Source organism: Narcine bancroftii, chromosome 2 (assembly GCF_036971445.1).
Source record: "Narcine bancroftii isolate sNarBan1 chromosome 2, sNarBan1.hap1, whole genome shotgun sequence".
Taxonomy (NCBI): Eukaryota; Metazoa; Chordata; class Chondrichthyes; order Torpediniformes; family Narcinidae; genus Narcine; species Narcine bancroftii.
Window position 1 is genome coordinate 59,056,337 of NC_091470.1, and position 22,569 is coordinate 59,078,905.

Genomic DNA, 22,569 nt, shown 5'->3' on the forward strand with positions numbered 1-22,569 from the left:
ATAACCTTATCCTGCAAATGTGTTGAGATTAAAAAATAATCAATTCTTGAAAAGGAATTATGACATGAAGAATAAAAAGAAAAATCTTTCTCCGTAGGGTTAAGTCTTCGCCAGATGTCAACTAAATTCAAATCTTTCATCATATTAGTCACTTGTACTGCCATCTTAGATTTCTTAATTACTCTTGGATACTTGTCCAATAAAGGCACCAATACCACATTTAAATCTCCCCCAATCATCACATTAGAATTTGCTTGTCCAAGTAATAAAGACACATCTACAACAAAAGCTGTATCTTCAACATTTGGAGCATAAACATCAAGCAGAGTCCAAGCCTCATTAAGAATTGTACAATTCACTTTTAATAATCTTCCTCCATTTTTCTCTTCATTCTGTAACTGAAATGGTAAATTCTTATGCACCAGAATTGCCATTCCTTTCGCCTTTGAATTAAATGAAGAATAGAAAACTTGTCCAACCCATTCACGTTTAAGTTTCAAATGTTCCTTATCTGTTAAATGAGTTTCCTGCAAAAAAAAGCCACATCAACCTTTAATTTTTTTAAGTAAGCAAGTACTTTCTTACGCTTAATAGGATTATTTAAACCCTGAACATTAAGAGAGGCAAACTTAAGTTTAGACATTACTTACAATAACACAAAGAAAAAGAGAAGGAGAAAATAAAGAAAAGAAAAAAAGAAAAAAAGAAAAACACCCCCTCCCCTTATCCCCTCCTAAAACTACAAAAAGAAAAAAGAAAAAAAAATTAAAAATAATAATTAAAAAAACCTTCACTCCTTAATCCAAAAATTAATGAAGAAAAAAACAGGTAGGAGGTTGCAACCACCTCCTCCTGTCTCAACCGCTCAATGCGGTAACTCCCACAAGGTATTGGGTGTGAGATAACTCACACATAGCTGATGACTTCTGGAAAATGATGCCCGCCCAGCTCCCTCTCCCAACTCCCATTTCACATTAAACTATCATCATTATCTAAAATCTTCTCAGAATTTTTTTTTAATATAAATCAGCTTTATCACTCCGACCACCATTGTTTCCATTTCTTCTTGGAATTTGGTTCCCATCTTGCGTCTCCACTCTCCTTGGAGACCGTGGTGGACTACGTCTTCCCTGAAATTGCATAATTGGTAACAATTGAGCAAAGTCCATAGCTTCCTTAGGGTTATCGAAAAATTTTGGTTGATAGCCATCTTGAAAAATCTTCAATACTGCAGGGATTCTAAATGTTGCTTTATATCCTTTTTTCCACAACACTTCTTTCACAGGATTAAATTCACGTCGTTGAGACACAACTTCTTGACTCAAATCCGGATAAAAAAAAACACGATTGTTCTGAACCATCAAGGGAGATCTTCTTTGTTGTGCATTTCTTATAGCCACACACAAAATGGTCTCTCTATCATAATAATTTAAACAACGAACCAGCCAGGTCTTGGATTTTGTCCTGGAAAAGGCTTTCTTCTCAAAGCTCTATGGGCACGTTCCAATATTAAGCCTTCCGGGAACTTATCTTGTCCTAACACTTATGGAATCCATTCAGTGAAAAGTTTTCTTGGATCTGATCCTTCCATATCTTCTGGCAAACCAACAATTTTTATATTATTCCGTCTAGATTGATTCTCCAAATAATCAACCTTTTTCGCTAAATTTTTATTCTGAATTTGTAAAGTTTCAATTGTTTTATTTACATCTTGTATTTGATCTCGTACCTCGACTATGCCTTGGTCACAAACATCAAGTCTTTCGCTCGTTTCAAGCTTAAAAGCTCCATAATCAACTATCTGTTGGATATTAATGTCCACCAAAGTATTAAGCTTAGTATTAACTTGAACTAAAGCCTTACCTATTTCTTTTATTGCAGAGGATAACTTAGATTCAAGATTCTTAATAAGCATATCTACTGGAATAGATTCAGGCACAGTAGGATCCTGCTGTTTCTGTGTAACTAAAGGGTCTTCTATTCCTTCCCTCGATTTAATTGCTTCTCTTACAGTATGACTGCGTGTGGAAACCCCTGCCACAACCTCCTCAGCAGTATCTGGAGGCTGATGGCCAGGGTTATCCTTAACCCATATTATATCAAATGCCTTCATTACATCGATGTCTGTTGAAGTCTTCATTACTGGTGGTGCATTTCGCAGCGCCACCGCTACATCAATCGGTGAACGTCTTTTCAAAGTCGGGTCTTCAGCTAGCAGCATCCCAGCTGTTCTAGCTGTCAAGGATTCACTGACAGCGCTCACAGCGGGCGTTGAATCACGCGCACGCGCCTGGCTAGCCCTTTGTTCCAAGGGCTGCCAGGCACCATCTTTAAAGAGCCCTACCGATAAAGAGCAGAGCTCCGTTGCCGAATCTTGTACCTCTCTTCCTGGATCCATTCTATGCTGAGTCCTGGCTTCTTGTATACAGGTAGGCTCAGATAACCTCAGGAAATGCAGTTTCTTAACGATCTGTTGTCGTTTTTTTTTTACTTCTTTTCAGCAGTTGTACCATTAGAAACTGATTCAACACCTCTAACTATTTCTAGACTTTTAAAAAGTTTTAACGGGCACTTATAGACAAAACAATAACAAAGAGTCAGGAGAGGACTGGAAGGCACGTCTGTTCCTTACGCCATCTTGCCACGCCCCCCCCCCCCCCCCCCACAGATGCTCACTGATGTGCTGAGTGTTTCCAGTATTTTATGTTTCTATTTTAAATTTTCAAAGTCCCTCTTCATAATCAAAGGGCATCCAAGATCTGAAAGAAAAGATAGAGTTCATAGAAATATTTTCTGCGATGTCAATTGTAAAATATTAATTAAAATAAAATTAATTAAAATATAAAATAAATAAAATAAAATATTAATCAAAATAAATATTAAAATAATAATTCTTGTAAAGAATTAGAAGCACAAGATTTGAGCTGTATGTAGGCAGGCAAAGTAGGTCTGCTACCACCACCACCACCAGGAGGCCCAAGTTTTTCCGAGGCTCTGGACTCGTTAATGTTCACCAGGTTAGCTGCAGACAGGAAATACCATATGTTGGGAATCTCAAAGGAAAATAAAGTTCTGGAAATACTCAGCAGATTAGGCCATGGAGAGTGAAACTGTTAATTGGCAAATCAATGAACCCAGTTTTTGGCATTTTTTTTAATTTAAAAAGAGGGATTCCACAATCACAAGGGGATAGAGATGGTGCAGCAATAGCTTAATTCTAGTCACAAAAGTAATTTCAGCCACATTTTTTGAAAGCCCTCTTTAAATGATTGATGGTTAGGGAGCACAGACTACCTGTTTAAAAGAAAGTCAGCCAGTACAGCTGCAAAATGTTCACAGCTGGAGCACTTGTATGAACAGTGTGTGACCATTTGCAGGCAACTTCGGCCCAGTTTACAGCAGGTGGTAGCCATTAAAAATCAGTTTTTCACCACTGTAAATGTACTGTAATTCCTAAATGATGCCGGTCAATTTTATTCTGTTCAAGCAAGTCAAGAAACTAACATTCTGTTGAAGTAAAATAAATATGCAAGATCTCAATGTTACCAGCTATGGTATAAAATTAGATTTTGTTCATTTACAACTTAAATGGATATACATCTTCGAACACCCGAGCCAAATTCTGAACAGATCAAATCAGAATTAATTTATGTTATGGCAATTTAGTTATCTGGATTAAATTTTAATCAATCCAAAATAATAGAAATTAATTTATGTTATGTTATATATGTTATGTTAATTTGCTGGATATTTTCCCCTCCTAATAGTCACTTAGATATTGCCTCTGAGGAAAATGCATTGTACTCAATGGAGCAACAAGTTTCTAAACATCATACAAAAGCTACTGCACCCGAATGGGATCATTGTTCCTTTGCTCAGTGGGAACCTGGAGTAGAAAACACAAACTAAATTACAGGACGAGACATACCAATGAAGGAGTAAACCAAAAACAAAAGCAACAGTTCAAATCAAGGTGGCCAATCACCAGGGGCTCAGATCATTCCATATTTCTGCACATGCATTATCAAAATGCCAAAGTCTGAAGCAATTTTGAGGTCAGATTTTTCTGCTGCTAGACTCACAGCAAAGGAATTATTTAGAACCATAGAACATTGCAGCACAGAAACACGCCTCTTTGGCCCTTCTAGTCTGTGCCAAACCAATTTTCTGCCTCATCCCACTGACCAGCACCCAGTCCATAGCTCTCCATACCTCTCCCATTCATGCATTTGTCCAAATTTCTCTTAAATGTTAAAATTGAATCTCCATTTTATTATTTATATTTCACCCTTTATGGTTTATTCAACACCTGGGGTTCATGGAACCTGACAGTACTAGGCCATGTTTTTACAAGTTGGGGGCAGGGGAAAGAGAAGGGGAAAAAAAGAGATACTGGAGTCTAAATTACATTGTGTAGCAAGAAAATGCTTCATATTGTTTATTTGCACTTACAAGAGTCTTTGAAAATATTAAAAATTGAGCCTGCATTCACCATTTCAGCTGGCAGCTCATTTCACACTCCCACCACTCTGTGTAAAGAACTTTCCCCCTCACCTTCCCCCTAAACTTTTCCCCTTTCACCCTTAACCTATGTCCTCTGGTTTGTATCTCACCTACCATTAGTGGAAAAAGCCTACCTATATTTTCACGGTCCATCCCCCTCCTGATTTTAAATACCTCTATCAAATCTTCCCTCATTCTTCTACACTCCAGGGAATAAAGTCCTAACCTGTTTAACTTTCCCTATAACTCAGTTCCTGATGTCCAGGCAACATCCCAGTAAATCATCTCTGCCCTCTTTCTATCTTATTGATATCCTTCCTGTAGTTAGGTGACCAAAACTGTACAATACTCAAAATTTGACCTCACCAATGTCTTATACAACTTTACCATAAGATCCCAACTCCCACACTCAGTACTTTGATTTATGAAGGCCAATATGCCAAAAGCTCCCTTTACAATTCTATCCACCTGTGATGTGACACCATTCTCAAAGAATTATGAATCTGTATTTCCAGATTTCCCCTGTTCGACTGCACTCCTCAGTGCCCTACCATTTACCATGCATGTCCTTTCTTGGTTTGTCCTTCCACAAAGCAACACCTCACACTTGTCTGCATTTAAATTCCATCTGCCATTTTTCAGCTTATTTTTCTAGCTGGCCCAGATCCCTCTGCAACCTTTGAAAACCTTCGCTGTTCACAATGCCTCCAATTTTAGTGTCACCTGCAAATTTGTTAATCCAATTTACCACATCATCATCCAGATCATTGATATAGATGACAAACAACAATGGTCCCAGTACCGATCCCTGAGGCACACCATTAGTCACAGGTTTCCAATCTGAAAAGCAATCATCCACCACTGCTCTCAGGCTTCTCCCATCCAGCCACTGTCAAATCCAGTTCACCATGAACACAGAGTCTGAACCTTCCTGACAACCTCCCCTATGGGACCTTGTCAAAAATCTTACTAAAGCCTTTTCTTCGTCAACTTTCCTGGTAAACTCCTCAAAAATACCTACAAGATTTGTTAAACATGAGCTTCCAAGCACAGAGCCATGTTGACTATCCCTAATCAGTCCCTGGTTATCCCAATACCCCATCTTAGAACAGCTTCCATTAATTTACCTACTACTGTCATCAGGCATACTGGCCGACAATTTCCAGAGTTACTTTCGGAGCCTTTTTTTAAACAATGGAAAAATGTGAGTTACCCTCCAATCCTCTGGCACCACACCCATGGCTAAGGACATTTTAAATATTTCTGTCAGAGCCCATGCCATTTCTACAGTAGCCTCCATCAATATCCAACAAAACATCATGTCAAGCTATGGGGATTTATCCATCCCCATTTGCTTTAAGACAGCAAGCACCTCCTCCTCTTTAATCTGTATAGGTTCCATGACTTTATTGCTTGTTTTACTTAATTTCCACAACTGTGCCAGTTTCCCGAATATTGATAAAAAATGAAAAAAATATTTAAGATCTCCCTCATCTCTTTTGGCTCCATACATAGATGACCACTCTGATCTTCAAGGGGACCAATTTTGTCCCTTACTATCCTTTTGCTCTTAATATACCTGTAGAAACCCTTAGGATTTTCCTTCACATTGTCTGCCAAAGCAACCTCATGTCTTTTAGCCTTCCTGAATTTAAGTTATTTTGCTTTCATTTAAAAAAAACACTCCCCAAGTACCTCATTTACTCCACGTTGCCTATACCTGCTATGCACACCTCCTTTCTTCCAAACCAGGTCCCCAATTGCCCTCGAAAACCAAGGTTCCCCAAGCCTGCCAACTTTGCCTTTAATCTGGACAGGAACATACAAACTCTGTACTCTCAAAATTGCACCATTGAATGCCTTCCACTTAACTCACACATCTTTGCCAAAAAGCTCATCCCAATCCACACATTTTAGATCCTTTCTCATTTCCTCAAAATTGTCCTTTCTCCAATTTAGAATCTCAACTCAAGGCCCAGACTTACTCTTCTCCATAATTAACTTGAAACAAATGACATTATTATTACTGTACCCAAAATGTTCCTCTACACATATTTCTGTCACTTGTCTTGTCTCATTCTCTAATAGGAGATCCACTATTGCACTGTCTAGTTGGTACCTCTATATATTGATTTACAAAACTTTCCTGAACACATTTGACAAACTCCAAGCCACCCAGCCCTTTTACACTATGGGAATCCCAGTCAACATATAGAACATTAAAATCTCCTACTCTAACAATCTTATGTTTCTTGCAGCTAGCTGCTATCTCTACAGATTTGTTCCTCCAATTCTTGTTGACTATTGGGTAGTCTCCATCCATACCTGCTGCTTTGCCACTTTTCAGTTGTTCAATTGCCTTATAAGTCTCTTCCCGGGTGAAGACCTCGTCCAGCTCTAGCCTTAAGGGCTGTTGAGGGAGCTGGAGCAGGGCGGATTCTTGGACTGAGCGGTTGGCACTGAAAAGAGATTGGAAGTGTTCTGACCATCGGTTGAGGATGGAGATCTTGTCGCTGAGGAGGACTTTGCCGTCTGAGCTGCGCAGTGGGCTTTGGACTTGGGGTGAGGGGCCGTACACAGCCTTTAGAGACTCGTAAAAACCCCTGAAGTCGCCAATGTCCGCGCTGAGCCGGGTTCGTTTGGCGAGGCTAGACCACCACTCATTTTGGATCTCCCGGAGTTTGCGCTGAAGATGGCTGCATGCGCGACGGAAGGCTCGTTTCTTCTCTGGCCAAGACGGCTTTGCAAGGTGAGCCTGGTGGGCAGCTCACTTCTTTGCCAGCAGCTCCTGGATTTCCTGGTTGTTTTCGTCGAACCAGTCCTTGTATTTCCTGGAGGAGAAGCCCAGTACCTCTTCAGTGGATTGCAGTATGGTAGTCTTCAGCTGATCCCAGAGGCTTTCAGGGGACGAGTCCGTGAGGCGGATTGCATCCTCGAGCTTTTTCGAGGTCTGCAAGGCTGGCGGCAAAACTCTGCATGCCAAACTGCACAAGTTTTCCAAGCTCTGCTGGGACCAAGGAAAGTTGCCTCAGGACCTTCGTGATGCCATCATCATCACCCTGTACAAAAACAAACGCGAGAAATCAGACTGCTCAAACTACAGGGGAATCACGCTGCTCTCCATTGCAGGCAAAATCTTTGCTAGGATTCTCCTAAATAGAATAATACCTAGTGTCGCCGAGAATGTTCTCCCAGAATCACAGTGCGGCTTTCGCGCAAACAGAGGAACTACTGACATGGTCTTTGCCCTCAGACAGCTCCAAGAAAAGTGCAGAGAACAAAACAAAGGACTCTACATCACCTTTGTTGACCTCACCAAAGCCTTTGACTCCGTGAGTAGGAAAGGGCTTTGGCAAATACTAGAGCGCCTCGGATGCCCCCCAAAGTTCCTCAACATGGTTATCCAACTGCATGAAAACCAACAAGGTCGGGTCAGATACAGCAATGAGCTCTCTGAACACTTCTCCATTAACAATGGCGTGAAGCAAGGCTGCGTTCTCGCACCAACCCTCTTTTCAATCTTCTTCAGCATGATGCTGTTTACATCCGGTACCGCACGGATGGCAGTCTCTTCAATCTGAGGTGCCTGCAAGCTCACACCAAGACACAAGAGCAAGTTGTCCGTGAACTACTCTTTGCAGATGATGCCGCTTTAGTTGCCCATTCAGAGGCAGCTCTTCAGCGCTTGACGTCCTGTTTTGTGGAAACTGCCAAAATGTTTGGTCTGGAAGTCAGCCTGAAGAAAACTGAGGTCCTCCATCAGCCAGCTCCCCACCATGATTACCAGCCCCCCTCCAAATCTCCATCGGGCACACAAAACTGAAAACGGTCAATCAGTTTACCTATCTCGGCTGCACCATTTCATCGGATGCAAGGATCGACAACGAGATAGACAACAGACTCGCTGAGGCAAATAGCGCCTTTGGAAGACTACACAAAAGAGTCTGGAATAACAATCAACTGAAAAACCTCAAAGATTAGCGTATACAGAGCCGTTGTCATACCCACATTCCTGTTCGGCTCCGAATCATGGGTCCTCTACCGGCATCACCTACGGCTCCTAGAACGCTTCCACCAGCGTTGTCTCCGCTCCATCCTCAATATTCATTGGAGCGACTTCATCCCTAACATCGAAGTACTCGAGATAGCAGAGGCCAACAGCATTGAATCCACGCTGCTGAAGATCCAACTGCGCTGGGTAGGTCACGTCTCCAGAATGGAGGACCATTGCCTTCCCAAGATTGTGTTATATGGCGAGCTCTCCACTGGCCACCGTGACAGAGGTGCACCAAAGAAGAGGTACAGGGACTGCCTAAAGAAATCTCTTGGTGCCTGCCACATTCACCACCACCAGTGGGCTGATATCACCTCAAACCGTGCATCTTGGCGCCTCAGTTCGGTGGGCAGCAACCTCCTTTGAAGAAGACCGCAGAGCCCACCTCACTAACAAAAGACAAAGGAGGAAAAACCCAACACCCAACCAACCAATTTTCCCCTGCAACTGTGTCTGCCTGTCCCGCATCGGACTTGTCAGCCACAATCGAGCCTGCAGCTGACGTGGACATTACCCCTCCATAAATCTTCATCCGCGAAGCCAAGCCAAAGAAGAAGTATGTGACCTTCTTGAGGTGCTACAATCCACATTGTGGGGGGTGTAATGGAAGATTTAAACCATGTTTCTTACTTTTGCAGCTAAGGCTGAGAACCTGCTTGTTGCATATGAATTAGTAGACACACCTAACTTCCACCATGAGGCCCAGAGATGCAGTTGTCTTTTGTTGGTCTCAGACTGTCAGGAGACCTTGAAAAATAATTAAATCATTTGTTCAAAGAGATAAGATCTGAAGTAAACAACTTTTGGGTAATACAAGCCATGATCCCACTGCTGAAGTTTGAGACTCTCCAAGAGGTGGCAACATCTCTCAGCAAGAAGAACTTCAAGAGTCCTCCCGGTCGAGGGAGGTAGAGAAGCTGCTACCAGCGCCCCGACAACCTATACAAGTGTGCAGTCGTTGCCTCGCTTCGGCAGTTGGGACCAGTCCAGGCGTTGATAAGTATAATTGGGAAGGGCTTGCATATTGTAGTGTGAATTCAGCTTTAGATTTAGTAATAAAGACTTGTATAAACTGAACTGCTCTCGGTGTGTGTCTATTTTCTTTCGGTAGTTCAAACAGTGTCCAATCTAAAACGATCAAAATGAAAGGTATAAGTTTACCCAAGACAGTGGGGTTCACCAACTACCCTCCATCCTCATTACATTCTTCAGAGGATGTGTTGAGAGCACTCTGAACAATTGCATCACCATTTGGTTTGGAAGCTGGGCCACCTCAGACCACAAGATCCTGAAGTGGATAGTGAAGTCAGCGAAAAAGATAATTGGGGGCTCTCTTCCTTTCATGATAGACTTCTGCAACACATGATGCATACAGAAAGCAATAATCATTGTGAAGGACTTCACACATCCTCAAACTTTTCTTCCTTATGCCATTTGGTAAGAGGTACCACAGCACTCAGGCATTTGGCAACAGTTCCCCCCACCAAGCCATTAGGCTCCTGAATTCTCAGAACACATATGGTTGGTATACAAGGGACTTTTATTTTAAACATCTTAATATTTTAAACTTATATTTATGTAAATCTGTTCCATGGTCCTAGGGAAAACGTCATCTTGTAGTGGTCTGTGCACTGAGATGCAGACCAGGCCACAAAATGGTCAACAAACATGGCGATTGCACAGAGCGGGGGGTGACCTCCCACATGGTGGGAAGATGGGGAACTCTGATGACGTGGGGCCAGACCAATAAACCAGTCTCGTTTTCCAAGGCTTTGGTGTGTGGGCCTGAGCAATAAACCAGTCTCGTTTTCCAAGGCTTTGGTGTGTGTATCGTTCTTCTCCATATTTGTGTAGCATGAACACATTTGGACCCAAAGATAACTGATCAAGTGGAGCTACCGACCATCCACGCTTTCTCACTCAAGCTCCCAATGTTTTGGGTGTCACAGCCACATAGGTGGTTTGACCAGGCCAAGGCTCAGTTTCAGCTTCGACACATTGCCGAAACCTGCTACTTTTATTTCGTGAGTGCCCTCAATCAGGACACAGCAGCAACCCTATGGCAGCATCTGGAGCAAGGCAAATACGCAGCCCTCAAAGAGCTGTTAACCCACACTTATGGGCTCTCTCGGCGTGAGCGCACTACCATATTGCTGCATATGGATGGATGGGGGGGGGGGGGGGGGGGGAAGAACAGGGCTCTGTCTGCCCTAACGAGTGAGATGCTTGCTTCAACCGAGGGCTACAAACCTTGCCTACTTTTTGAGCAGATCTTTCTGGAGCAGCTGCTCATGGATATTTGACTCTTGTTCACAGACGAGGACTTCAGTGACCCTCAGAGGGTCACTGCCCGAGCAGACATGCTCTGGAGAGTGAAGGAAGACACATCAGCAAGCCCCATCAGGAACCTTTCAAATTTAGACAACAGCCCAGACAGAACTGGAGCTCCCAAGGAGGAGGACAGAGAGGGCCAGTAAAGAGGCAATTGTGTTGGGAATGTAATCAGCCAGGGCACATTAGAAGGGACTGTCTACAAAAACCATGCCCTGCCACATTTCAACAAGATTGAATGGGCAGAGAGCAGTACTCAAACAGAGGATCAGCCTTAGCAAGTTCAAATGGACCTTTGAACCCTTATGCTAGATGCCCAAGGTACCTGGATGGGAAGGGACATTATGCAATGATAACACAGCAGACAGAAGAAGAGCCCTTGGTTCAAGTAAATCTTAGAAGGGCAATCAACACCAATGATGAGACACTGGAGCTACATACACTTGTGTGCAACCACTGTACGTTCCAATGTCAGGAAAATTTATCAAAATTGTAGGGTTCTTGGGGAAAAACAGTTAACAAGATGTACAACTACAGTAGGTTTAGAGATGAGCAATAAAGAAATAGTGCTACTGATATTAGTGTTAATTTACTAGGCAGGGATGCCCTGTTAAAGCTAGAATTAAAATTAGAATGTAACAGGTTTGAGCGTAGAAACATGCTCAGCTAATGATGCAGGAAGTCAGGAAAGCCAATGTATTTTGGATAGGGGATAATAGAGCCTCAAACTTGGCAGACTTGGAAAAAGTGGAGAGACGGCATGTTGGCCATACTACCCAGAGCCATGCCACCCAAGTCTGAGTTACATTGCACAGTGATCTTTGATGAAACTCCAATACGCTGACAGAGGGGAAGTGGCTGGCACTATCTTAAAGGGGAAGCTATAATAATTGGTAAACAGGCAGCCTTAACAAATCAAGTGGAATGCTTTTCTGGAAAAGTGGTACAGGATACCAGAAGTTGGACCCCATGTGATGTTGCTTGTGAATGAGGGTCACCAGTCCAAAGACTTGGGACCCCTGGTGAACAGGCAGACGCTGTCATTGATTGGAAGAAAATTACACCGAGCGTATGGAAGTGTGAACACATTAACTACATCAAAATAATTGTAAACAAAGACATGGCAGGAACCTCAAAAAAAGTCGAAATAACTCCCCAGCAACACCTGCCATTGCTAAGAGAGAAAGGGGAACAACAAAAGAGCAGTTGAGTGAGCTGCCATCTTATGGTCACAACACGATACAGATGTAGGGAAAGTAAAATCAAGTCTGGTGGAAGTGGAACTAAAACAGGGAGCGATTATACCTAGACCACAGTATCCCCTAAACACAAAAGCAGAAGGTATAGCACCAGCAATACAAGGTCTGCTGGAAGCAAGGGTCCTTAAAAAGACAGATAGCCCCTGCAACTCCCCGGTGTTACTAGTTTTAAAGTCCAAATGGAGACTAGTACATAATATGCGAGCAGTAAATAAGATAGTGAAAGACTGGCCAGCAGTAGTTCCAAACCCACATCCACTGCTGACTAATGTACTAGCGGCATCTTGCTTTTCAGTGATTGATTTGTGTTCAGCATTTTTCAGTGTTCCTTTAGCAGACCAGTGTCAGTATTTATTTGCATTCACTTACAGAGGTACTTAGTACACCCACATTAGGATGTCGCAGGGATTTAAACATTCACCACATATTTTTAATCAGGTGTTAAAGACAGACTTGGAGGGGATACTGTTGGAAAGTACATTGATACAGTATGTAGATGATTTGCTGGTTTGTTCCAAAAGCAAGGAACAGCATGAACAGGACACCCTAACCCTTTTGGAAAGATTGGCACATTGAGATCAGTGTATCTAAAAAGTTACAGTTTTACAAACAAGTAGAATTCTTGGGTAGGCTAACATATAAAGGAACAAAAGCGATAGCACTAGACCAAGTCAAGGCAATAATCAAAGCTCCCAAGCCTCAGATAGTAGGGACAAATGTTGACATTTTTGGGAATGGCAGGATATAGTTCAGACTGGATTGGAGAATACGCTGAAATTGTAATGCCACTAAGGAAAATAAGGAAGGAAGCAGACACACAAACCAGAAAATCAATCTGCAATGGAATAACAAGGCAGAAGCAGCTTTTCACACCATTAAGCAGAAGTTACAATCAGCCCTAGCCCTGCCAGATTATGAAAAGGTTTTCCAGTTGTATATATGTAATAGAAAGGAGGGCTATGTTACAGCAGTGCTGATGCATGAGACCTGCATAGGGAAAGCAAAACAGCCAATAGCATATTACAGTACAAAATTGGATGAGGTGACACAGGGATTACCCACCCTACTATCAGGCATCAGACAGTGTACTATGTGTATGAAAAAGCATCTTCTGTGACCATGGGTTATCCTGTATACACACCATAAGGTAGCAGAATGTTGGACAAGGGAAAATTTGTACTAACACCAGCCAGGATAATAGCATTTCAGATGTTACTGACATTCCCAGACACAAATATACAATGATGTACAACCAGCAATTTAGCTGATTATATTCCATTTGGCTGTGAGGGAGAACCCATGGCTGTGTAAGAGAAACGACAGCATTTGCCAAGCTAAGAGTGGACTTGCAGTCAGAACCATTGGATGAGGAAGACAAGAAAGTTTTGTTTGTGGGTGGCTCTTGCTATAGGGACCACAATGGAAATCATGCAGGATTTGCAGTGGTGCAGCAGGACCAATCAAGCTTTAAAACAATTAAATTGGAAACTTTCCTGCAACTGTTTCAGCCCAATTGGCAGAAGATTAAGGCTTTGACAGCAGCATGTGAAATGATGGAAGGTGAGAAAGTGGATAACTATACAGATTCAACATATGCTTGGAGGGTGTGTCATTTGTTTTGGGCAGTTTGGAAACAGAGGTTTCAAGAAAAGCAATGGGGACCCCATATAACAATATCAGCAAATTTCAGTCTTCAGAGCATTAACAAAGCCTAAAGCACTAGCTACCATTAAATGTCAGGCTCACAAGGAGGGAAATGACATGATAACGAAGGGAAAAACCAGGCTGCTGATCAAACAGCCATGAAAGCTTCTGGGTGCAATTCTATTATTGCGCCTCAGTTAAGCCTGGATCTGGAACCCACAGAAGAGGATATAACTAAAAAGCAAGGTAAGGCAACTCTAGCAGAACAGTGTGGAGGTAGAGGGGAGCCAAGCAGAACTCAGAGTTCTGAGGACTACTGAAGGTTTGTTGGTAGCACCCACCCCTTTGCTGACCATACTTATTTCAGAAGCACACAGGTTGGATCACGGCACAAGGGAGGAGGTATTAAAAAAAGTAAAAAAGGACGAGTTCTGGTCACGTTATCTTCAGGCTTCAGTAGACTACATTCTATCACAATGTGAGGTGTGTGCTCAGAACAATGTTAGAAAGGGAATAACAACCCCTATAAGCCATATACATGTGCCCGAAGGGCCATTTAGGCACCTGGTGATCAACTATGTGGACTTGATAAAGATGGTAAGAGAAAAAAGGTACATGCTAGTAATAATTAATAGATTTAACAGTACCCTCTCAGGATTTAGGTGCAGGAACTGTGGTAACATTTTTGACAAATAGTTATTCCAAGATTTGGCAAATCTACAGAGATCAGTTCAGACAATTGATCAGCCTTTATTCAAAAAGTGATTAAAATGGTATGAAAGATTTTGAGAATAATAGATTTGGATGTGTGTACCAACCCCAGTCACAAGGTATTGTAAGAAGTGCCTTTGTGTTTACAAAGTATGCTCGAGACAAAAGTTGAGAACAAAGAACATTTATTCACATTCACAACATTGCAAGGTTGGGTACTCTCCCCCTACCTCGGGAAAGTACACCGAGGGCAGGAAGCTTCTTTGTTTTTATACATTTTTCAATTCACCCCCTTACATTTTTCTTACATTTATCCTTCTTGGATTGGTTTGGCACTTTTCCCTATTCGCCTGACTCTTGACTGACTCCGACTTTCTCCTATCCTGTACTCACACCTCCTTTCCCCACCCCCTTTTAAACAAGCCCTTTGTGTGCACGTGCATATTTCTATATCTGCTTAAATTCCCCTGTTATCTTGTCTCTACTTTTTCATGCGCCATTTTACACAAAGAACATTTTAGCTATCTCATTGCTTTTTCTACCTTCTATAATTGTTTCTAAGTTCCATTAAAATAGTAACTGTTTCTAAACTCCTACAATAATCAAAAAGTAACTGTTTCTAAACTCCTACAGTATGGTGGAAAGAATTAATGGAACTCTGAAAGCCAAACTGAATAATATCTGTGCAAGCACTGAGCTCAACTGGGTCAATGCTTTGCCATTAGCACTGATGAGCTCCTGCACGTAAACTAACCACATGACTCACCTGACACTGCATGAAATGCTCACTGGTGTGCCCATGCTAGTGAGCAAGTGGAGAGGCCCATATAAAAGGACCAAGTTTGGAACAGTTAGAGGTAGAGCTTGAACAGTATATGCAACAATTAACTATGATACACAAGACTATCTATACACAGAAACACAAGAGGAGCCAGAGATCGACCAGGAGGAGGGACTCATTAAACCTGGAGACCAAATCTATATATGGGTTTTCTGAAGGTGGTAGAATGAGCCAAGGTGGGAAGGACCATTCATGGTAGTCAAGGCATCACCTACAGCCATTCAGGTAGAGAGTCGAACTACATGGTACCATCTCAACCACTGCCCCAAGGTGGTCACACAAGCGCAGCCTGATATTGAGTCAGAGGTAAGTGAGAGAAACGAAGGGACATTGGACAAAGAGCAGAGAGCGCTGATAAGTGCTGCTAACAGCCGCCCCACCCCCAGGCTTCGACCAAATAATGAGTGAAGTTTTTGGAGCCACTGACAGCCCTGAGAGCACTGGAGAGGAATCTATGGAACACCGTCTATTTGGGGGGGCGGTGCTGTAGTTTTATACCCAATAACACAAGTCCAGAAGGATCCTTAATCAAGGCAATGAACAAGTTAAACAAAATGCAGGGTTTGGGCATCAACTTTTTGATTGGTTTATTGCTCCAGCCGTTGTCTTCCAGCCAATCTCATTTTCCCAGGCTTTGGTGTGCATGTCATTGTTCTCCACGCTCGACTTAAGTTTTTATTCTTCTTTGATGATGGTTAACCTGTAGAATTCCCTTAAGACTGTGGATGCCAAGTCATTGAATACATTTTAAGAGGATAAACTGACAAATGTGAAAGATCTCAACATAAGGAGAAAGCAAATATAGTATTGGATCGAGGCATCGCATTATCATATTGAATGAGAGTGAAAGCTCAGCCTACACTTGCTCCCATTTAAAAAGCTTTTTTGGTGGAAACTTTTTCATCCTGTCCTCATTATCCCCTGCATTCTAACACAATTAGGAAAGAAATAGGCCACTCTTTCCTCAGGCCAGCTGATCCTACAGTAACCTTAACATTCCCATCTACTTATTAAATTTTCATTGCTCATCAGCCAAAGACTCTGCTTGGACCATCATTCCAGAAATAATTTGAAACATTCAACTGTCAACAGAAAAACTGTTTCATTTGTTTTAAACATTGATGTCAGGGATTAAATTCTCCCTTTCTGGCTACTGGTCAAACAGAATCTGATGAATCACCCCAAAGGGTCTCATGTACATTCTCCACAACAGGAGGCATTTCTGCCTAGTCAAGCTACCTCTCATGCTTTTTAATATTTATTTACACTACAATAAACATTTCTGGTGCTGCTGGATTTTTTAAAATACAATTGTACATTAGCTTTCAGGAATTGTGCACTTGGCTAACCAGATGCTTCCAACATTTAGAAAATGCACTTCTTTTATTTTTCCTGCCAAAATTTATTTTAATATTTTCCCATATTGCGCCCCATTTGTCATCCACAATCCTTTATAATGCTTCCTTCACCAAACTTGTACTCCAGCTTCATTTGCATCAGCAGATTTAACAAACTTCAAAATTTTATTTAAGACAAATATGAAAATTCTAAAATATTAAAACCCTGTTACTGATGTGACACAGCACATGGTACATCTGGTCAACCATTAAAGTCATTTATGCCCAATTCTATCCAGTCTTCTCTTCAATATACAATTTAGCACACAATGTGCTTTTATTTACCACAACAAACTTTGATGGAGCACTTTATGTAATGACTTCTGGATAACCAAGTACAGTACATCCTGCTCCCATTTATCTACATTATTTTAATTCTTCAAATGAAGAATCAATTGGACAAATGCAATTTCCTTTTCACCAAGCCACATTGACCTGGTCCATTTATCTTGGATTTTTCCTGAGTGCCAAATCATCCTGTTGCTACGTTTCCATATCAGATCCCACCTAATTTATTTTGTGCTCAATCTCTTTAGTTTGAGGAAGTGACAACCAGGCTGGATAAGGGTTGTTGTATATTTGGATTTTCAGAAGGCACTTGACAAGGTTCAGCACATGAGGCTACTTAACAAGAGCCCACAGTATAACAAGAAACATACTAGCATTGGTAGAGAATTGGCTGATTGGCAGGAAGTAGAGAGTTGGAATACAGAAATCATATTCTGATTGGCTGCTAGTTCTTCGGGATGTTCCACAAGGGTCAGTATTGGAGCTGCTTCTTTTTAATGTTGGATGTTAATGATTTGGATTATGGAATGAATGGCTTTGTGGCCAAGTTTACAGTTCATACAAAAGTAGGTGGAGGAGCAAGTAGTGTAGAGGTATGACAGAATTGTTATTAATCAGGAAAATTATATTTCTTAGAAAAGGATTTGTGGGTGGACAGGGACACAGAAACCATTTTGAAAGTCAAAATGTCTGCTAAACTACTGTTGGCTGAAGCTGTGTAAACAGCGATAAAACCTTAAGTGATTGTCCATTGAAATGGTGAAGACAATGCTGTTTATTCAGAGAAGCACCTGTGTACACAAATCAGACTTTTGCTTCAATGATTTGTGTACACACAAAACCATCTGCTTGTGACTTGGGCAGACAACTGGAAGCATTTGCTAGTTAACTTTCAGAAAAACTTCAAACAAAATCAGTAGTAAGGTCACATCATGTGATTAAAGACACTGCAAAGAGACATCCTTAATATTACAGTAGTTTTAATCTGAAGTCAGAAATGCAGTAACATTCTGTGAGGAAAGAACTGGTTGTGTTCTCCTTGTCAAGGGAGAAACAGAATTGCAGTGGCTTCAGAAAGGATAGCCACTTTGCTGCTTCTCTTTAAGAGAGAGCAGTGCTGCGGTGGCATTTTAAATAGTCACTTGTGTCTGACCCAATTCTGGGTAAAAAAAAACAAAATCATTCTTGTTTCTGGATCATAACCATTGTGATGGTTACTGTAAGGTAAAAACATCATGAGATGGGACCGGAGAAGGAGTCACCCAGTACTAAGGAGTAACAGAATGCAGATGTGACCTTGTACACTCAAGATAAGCTTTGCACTAACAAGAATGATGTGCAGCAGACTAACAGAGAAGGGTAGCAACAGTTTATTCATTGGACAATGTCATGGTATGATAATTTACTAAGTACGTATCCTGAGGAATAAAAAAAACACCACTTGCTGATAACGGCAGAATGCGCCTTCTCCAACTAACACTGTTAGTTGCAAGTGTTACAATCCGGCAATAAAGAACAAAGAACCTTGATTTCGACTCAGTCTGGTGTTTGACTCACTCATTCATGAACAAAGCAGACCTAACATTACTTTATCAGATTCATACCAGGGTTTGTGAAATCATTGTGGAAGAAAACACAACTTCTGAAACCTGCATGCAAGAAAATCATTTGTATGAAGAAACAATTCTCTGAAAACAACTCTACAAGAATTTTGAGAATTCTGATGCCTCACATCTACTTCATAATTACTTTTGAGCAACAATTTAAAGACTGAGGTTGAATACAAAACTAAATGAACTTTAAAAATTGATTCTTTTTACAATCATACTGATTATGAGAGAGAGAGATTATATATAATCTGTTATTGTGGGGTTAAGTTTTAAAGTAAGAAGTGTTGTCATTAATAGTTATTAAATAAAATTATTGTTTTGAAGATACCATTGTCTTAGTGAGTTCTATTGCTGCTGGTCTAGGCCGTAATAAGAGGAAATAGAGGCTACAGAGGGACTTGGACAGATTAGGAGAAGATATTTACCAGTTTTCTGCCCCATGTTAGAAAGTGTACAATCATGGTCTTTGGTAGGAAAAAACAAGACTACTTGTTAAATGAGAAAATTGAAGAAACCCAGATGCACAGGGACCTGGAGTCCTCATGCAGGAGAGCCAGAGGTAAATTTGCAAGTTGAACTGGTGAAGGTGGCGGCAAATACAATGGTGGCATTGATTCTGAGAGGAATTGAATACAAGATCAGGGATGTGATGCTGAGTCTTTATAAGGCACTGGTGAGACCACATGGAGTATTGAGCAGGTTTGGATTCCTCATTTAAGAAAAGATGTGCTGTGTTTGGAGAGGATTCAAAGGAGGTTCATGGGGACGATTCCAGGAATGAAAGGGTTAACATAGGAGGAGCGGTTGACAGCTCTGTGCCTGCAATCATTGGAATTTAGGAGAATGGGGGGGAGGGGTGATCTCATTTGAAATATTTCAAATGTTGAAAGGCATGCATGGACAGAGTAGATATTGTTACAAGATCAAACCAGCAACCACAAAGAAGGCATATCACACAAGGGTAAAGATGAACAATTACTTTATTAACAAAAAAAATCACCTTCAAACTTTAATTCAAAATCCCCCCTTTTATAACAATGCCCACTGGTTATTATGCAAATTTCTATAACAGTGTAAAACTAATAAATTCCCCAGCCTAAATATAACATATGCAATTAAAGTCTAAGTTACATTTCCAACCAGCCCACAGAAAAACTTAGACACAAAACACACAGGAATCACAAAACTTTGATCTCAACAGAAGCAAAGATCATAAACAAAATTCAGTTTGTTTGATAAACTGAAGCCAAAAGATCTTTGCAAGAGAGGGAGCACAAAATTCAAAGTTGTCTTGGGTTGCTTGCAGAGAGAGGGACAACTGGCTTCGTCCGGATCCTTCTGGCTGCCCTCAGAATGTTCATCCTTTTTGAAATCCCAACATTCTAAACTGTCTTCCAGATCATGACTCATGCTTGAGGCCTTCTTCCACTCCACAGTACCACCCAGTGGTGGTTTATCATCCAAGTCCAGAATTATTTTTCATTTTCTGCACATGCTCAGTCCATCTCCCACTCTCTCACCAGTCCACCTTCACCTTGCCTCTCTAAGGCAAACTGTCACTTTTTAACATAAAACCACACAACACAGGCCAATACACAACACAGAACTCTAACAAAAAAGAAAGGTTGCTCACCATGATGGGATATTCTCGTACAAGCTGGCACACTTCAGGATTGAAGGGTGTCCGATTAGAACAGAGATGCATCAGAATTTCTTCAGCCAGAGGGTGATAAATCTGTGGAATTTGTTGCCACAGGCAGTTATCAAGGATAGGTCACTGAATGTATTTAAGACAGATCAATAGGTTCTTGACTAGCCAGGACATCAAAGGTTATGGGGTGGGAAGGCTGGGTAATGGGGCTGTGGGAGAATAGATCACCTCATGATTAAATGGTATGGCAGATTAATGGGCTGAATAGTCTATTTTTGGTCTTATTTAGTACAGAATGGCATGTGTATTTGGATAGTATCCAGTTTATCCATGTATTCTTGCAACTTCTAGGCTTGCACATTTTATTTTCAAAGCTTTCTTTTAATTCCTTCCAATCATAGACAGCTATCATTTCCCATAATAATCTAATAGGGCAAGAGTTAAAAGCATCTTAGTTCCATTATAACCATCAAGTATATTTTGAACCCTTTTCTTGAATACAAATGAACAACTTGTCAGATTGGGCAATTCCATTTGGAAAGCCTGTTTGGACCTGCAAATGGTAGCAAAGTAGGTGTAGGTGCAAGTTGAGCACCTCCTGTGATCACAGGGGTAGATGCCAAGGGAGTGATTGGTGGGGAGGGAGGAATGGATGATGGATTCACAGAGGGAGCATGTAAAACATGGAGAGGGAAGAAGGGAAGATGTTTCTGGTGGTGGGGTCACACAGTAGGTGGTGTAAATGCTCCCCATTTGCACTCCCTACTGTTCTCAAGCTCTCCAACCATGTACTCCTCCAGATATTCTTCTACTGCCACGTGTCCTTCATAGCTACTCACCTCCACTGCGATCTAGAGTCATGTTGATATCAGCTCCGATTCCAGCCTTCCCAGTTGGCCCCCACCAGGATCGCAGGCACTTCCTCTTCCTCTTCTCATTCCACATGCCCACCACCCTTTGAATGGATGAAGTTGACTTCATCCACTTTGCTGCCAACTTCTATCCCAACCTCAAATTCACTTGGTCCATCCCCAGCAACATAGTCCCTTTCCTCAATCTCTCCATCTCCATTTCAGGAGACGAACATGTTCTAAAACCAACCAATGCCCACAGCTACCTCAAATGAACAAAGTGGTGACTCTCTGTCTGCCTTGAAGTAGACAAAAGTTAAAGAATTTCATGCATGTTACATTCTAAATGTAGCATTATGTGACAATAATGGAACCCTTACCTTTTATTACACCTCTTTGTACCCTGTACCCTGCATGGATTCCATTCTCTCAATTCTTCTGTCTCCATCGCATCTGCACCATGTAGATCATCAGAAATGTCCTCCTTCTTCAAACAACATGGCTTCCCCTCTACCTCCATCAACTCGGCACTCCCCAATATATCCTTCAATACCCACACATCTGTCCTGTCCACTCCACCTCCAAGCACAAAGACGATTTATTTTGTCCATTCCTTTCATCCCACCAGCCTCCACATCCAACACATCCTCCTCTGCCATTTCCACCACCAATTGTGTGATCCCATCACTAGACACATACTCCCCTATCCTCCAGGACCGCTCCCTCTGTGACTCCCTTGTCCACTCCTCCCTTCCCACCAATCGTCTCCATGGGACCTACCACTGACCATAGAAGATGGTCCACTTACACCCACACCACCTCCCTCAGCACCATTCAGGGTCCCAAGCAGTCCTTCTAAGTGAAGTAACATTTCACTTGTGATTCTCCAAGGGCAATCTACTGCATCCAGTGCTCCCCTCTACATTAGACGTGCTGGGAGATTGCCTTTTTGAGCAACTCTGCTCTATTCGCCACAATAGCAAGGATTTCTCAGTGGCCACCCACGTCAATTCTCAATCCCATTCTCTTGCTGACATTTCTGTCCATGGTCTCATGTACTGGCAGACTGATACCAACCATAAATTATAGGAATAACACCTAATATTCTGACTGGGCACCCTCCAACCAGATGGCATTAATATCAACCTCCAGCTTTTGTTAAACCCCCCACCCTATCCCCTTCTTCCTCCATTGTCTCTTCATTGCATGTCTACTTTCGTACAGACATGATAATTCAATATGATAAAGGTAGAACTTTATTAGGTAGAACTTAACAGCATTTGTTGGTCTGGATGCCCCTCCACCATTGTTTGGATTCTGAGACTTTCAGATATATCCTGCTTCTGCCTTTTCTGATTTTTCCTTGGAGAGCTCAAGACCCAACATTAGCAGTATATCTTTGTCTCATATAGATGAGAAAAAGACTAGC

At 41.6% G+C, this 22,569-nt stretch overlaps 1 protein-coding gene across 9 annotated transcripts in view; it reads right to left on the reverse strand.

The window, feature by feature from the left end:
- The window catches only part of mipol1 (mirror-image polydactyly 1), a 263,763-nt gene that overhangs the window by 238,087 nt on the left and 3,107 nt on the right, over positions 1 to 22,569 (reverse strand). For 2 of the 9 annotated variants that reach the window (XM_069916784.1, XM_069916785.1), the window contains exon 2: positions 20,272 to 20,373. The exons of 6 other annotated variants lie outside the window; for them this stretch is intronic. The gene's annotated coding sequence lies outside the window, so the exon portion shown is untranslated. Of the gene's footprint in view, positions 1 to 20,271; positions 20,374 to 21,128; positions 21,437 to 22,569 lie in introns of those variants that run through there. One more of the 9 variants, XM_069916786.1, reaches the window with a different exon arrangement.